Genomic DNA, 3,202 nt, shown 5'->3' with positions numbered 1-3,202 from the left:
TGGACCACTCACCAGCAGTCCAGTCCTGTTTCTCTTTAGCCCAGGCAAGACGCTTCTGACGCTGTCTGTGGTTCAAGAGTGGCTTGACACAAGGAATGCGACAGCAGAAACCCATGTCTTTCATACGTCTGTGTGTGGTGGTTCTTGAAGCACTCACTCCAGCTGCAGTCCACTCTTTGTGAATCTCCCCCACATTTTTGAATGGGTTTTGTTTCACAATCCTCTCCAGGGTGCGGTTATCTCTCTTGCTTGTACACTTTTTTCGACCACATCTTTTCCTTCCCTTCGCCTCTCTATTAATGTGCTTGGACACTGAGCTCTGTGAACAGCCAGCCTCTTTAGCGATGACCTTTTGTGTCTTGCCCTCCTTGTGCAAGGTGTCGATGGTCGTCTTTTGGACAACTGTCAAGTCAGCAGTCTTCCCCATGATTGTGTAGCCTATAGAACTAGACTGAAAGACCATTTAAAGGCTTTTGCAGGTGGTTTGAGTTAATTAGCTGATTAGAGTGTGGCACCAGGGGCCATCAATTTTGAACCTTTTCACAATATTCTAATTTTTTGATATGATGAATTTGAGATTTTCATTTGTTGTCATTTGTAATCATCAAAATTAAACAAAATAAACATCTGAAATATATGAGTTTGTATGTAATGTATGAATATAATATACAAGTTTCACTTTTTAAATGGAATTACTGAAATCAATCTACTTTTTCATGATATTCTAATTTTATGACCAGCACCTGTAAACCTTTAGATCTAGTTTCTGAAATGACCCAATGTGTGTATTACACAGCTTCTCACTATCACTATTCAACCTAAGCTTCTTCAGGAAAACTAAATAAGTCAATATAAGCAACGTTACATTTCTGCATACTTGCTTTTTTTAAATTACAGCATCAGGGGCCCAGTTACAGAGGGGTGCAATGACCCACCCATTCATGGGCGGTTCTAGGCAGGGGCCAGTGCCCCTGTAGATCATGTTCTTGCCCTTTTCCGAAGACATAATATTTAAAGGAACTCTACTGATGATCTGCGCTGGAACAGAAATGGATCTATTTCATTTTTTTTCTTTAAAAAAAAATCAGTTTTATTAATTATTTAAAAACAATAAGGTGATAGCTTCAGTGGGATTGAGATAGGATCCCAGTTTTCATCTGCTAAAAGTTTTTTTTAAAAACAAATAAAAAATACTCTAGTTTTTACAGCTGAATTTTTTGCTATGCTGAGGGATTTTTTATTTTTATTTTAACAATAATCCAAATGAACATTTTCGAACCAAAAATGAGTATTATCAGTTTGAAGAGACATAATCTTAATTAAACCTAATTCAATTGAAAATTATCTTAATATATTTGAATCCCTTGCCCTGTCTTTTAGTTTCATGTTTTTTTGGGCCCCCATGAAAACTGGCCCCCCTGGTACATCTGGTCTAGAACCGCCACTGCACCCATTGCTCTGCATGAGTTTCAGATTTTGAATCTTATTGAAACTGCATGTATCTTTGGAAAAAGGTGCAGGACACAGTTGTAGATGTAAAACTCATATATAATTCTGCTGTGGTTGTTTGATGGAAATCTGAATAGAATGGGCTTTAAAACATTGATGCTCCAACTGCAGTTTGCTCTTTTATGAACCGTCAAAATTGACAAAGACTCCTGGAAAGGTGTCAAAATGTTTTTTTTAGAAACACATCAAAAAATCCTGTCACCTCTGATTAAAGTTTTATTCTTGTTTGCCTTGACCTGCATGACAGAGAGTTTGCACAGATATGACCCAGATATTTAGATTTAGAGCATTTTATAGTTAGGATTTGAAATAATGTTCAAATTCATCTGTATTAATTTTTTTTCAACACTGTTCCACCTTATTGATGATTATTATTATATATTTTCCACAGTTCTGTTATGTGAAGAGACCAGAAGCAGTGTCTAGCGTTGATGCAAAGGTCTGTGAACATGGGCTATGAGATATTCTGGACCAGTGTCTGATCAGAACTTGCCGCCATTTTTAGAATTAGAATAGAAATTACTGGATTTAATTAATCTCTGTATCAACGCAGAAACATGTTGACCTCAGAGAAATTTCTTGCTGGTTAATCATCTGAAAATGATCTCTGCTGAAACAGAAATTGGCCTTTTAGACCCAAACATCAAGTTCAGTTTGTTGATACTGTGAGCCATTCTGTTCAGAAAGACCTTTTTCTAGTTTGATCTAGCGAGAGTGAACCTTGATGCCTCCCTGTTTAATCACTTTAGACTCATTTTAAAGCTCCAGTGTTGGTAAATTTGATTCTGAATCAACATAACTCTCTCTTAGACTTAAACAGCATTCCAAAAAAAAGTAGCGTCTAGGTTTAGATCCAATTAAAAGCTCAGAAACAGCAAAGCTAAAGACTTAGAACAACCTCAGATATAATATGGATCAAAACAAACATTGAGAACTGGTGTTATTGAAACCAAGTGTAGTTTCTGGTACTGATGCCCACACCATCCTACCTATTAAATAAGCTTTGACTTGCTGGGTCCGCCCATATCTCAGTAACAAGAGCTGTTAATGGGATCTTCATTATCGACATCGATTCACGACGTCAGCAGCACAGGCGCCCTTAGATCCAGAAACAAAACCCTGAGATGGTGGTCACATGACCTCCATACGGGCCTGGTTATTTAAAACATTAAAATCAGTTCTGAGATGCTGTCACTCAGTTCTGATACCCAACAGACAGCGTCTCTGTCCCAGTCCTGCTATCAGAGCCTGGTTCTGATTGGTTGATTAGAGGCATGCCTCTGCAGCATGTGATTGGCTGATTAATGACCGCATGCTACACATGGCATCATGTGAGGAGAGAACTGCAGTCAGCTGCATTTAATCAGCTCCAGGTTCTGTTCAATGCTTCAGGTTCTGTTCCTGCTGCCCTCAGAGACGTCTGACCCAGTTTGCTGCTGCAAGATGATCTTGGTGGTTCTGTTTCAAAAGTCAAGAACTACCCTCACAGTATTCACTCTCAGAGAGCTTTAGAGGCAGAACTATGAGAGCATTGTCCCAAAGTCAGATAAGAGATCCAGAACCAGAACCTTGAGAACATTGTCCCAAAGTGAGAGAAAAGAAGCAAGAGATGTTCTATCACTTAGGTCTAATCTGAAGTAAAATTGGTAGGAGCCAGTCTTAAATACAGGAATTTTATGTAAAGCTGAGGAAC

This window comes from Cyprinodon tularosa, unplaced genomic scaffold (genome assembly GCF_016077235.1).
Source record: "Cyprinodon tularosa strain WSP-4 unplaced genomic scaffold, ASM1607723v1 ctg474, whole genome shotgun sequence".
Taxonomy (NCBI): domain Eukaryota; kingdom Metazoa; phylum Chordata; class Actinopteri; order Cyprinodontiformes; family Cyprinodontidae; genus Cyprinodon; species Cyprinodon tularosa.
The sequence above is the reverse complement of the archived record's forward strand: the minus strand, read 5'-3'. Positions refer to the sequence as shown.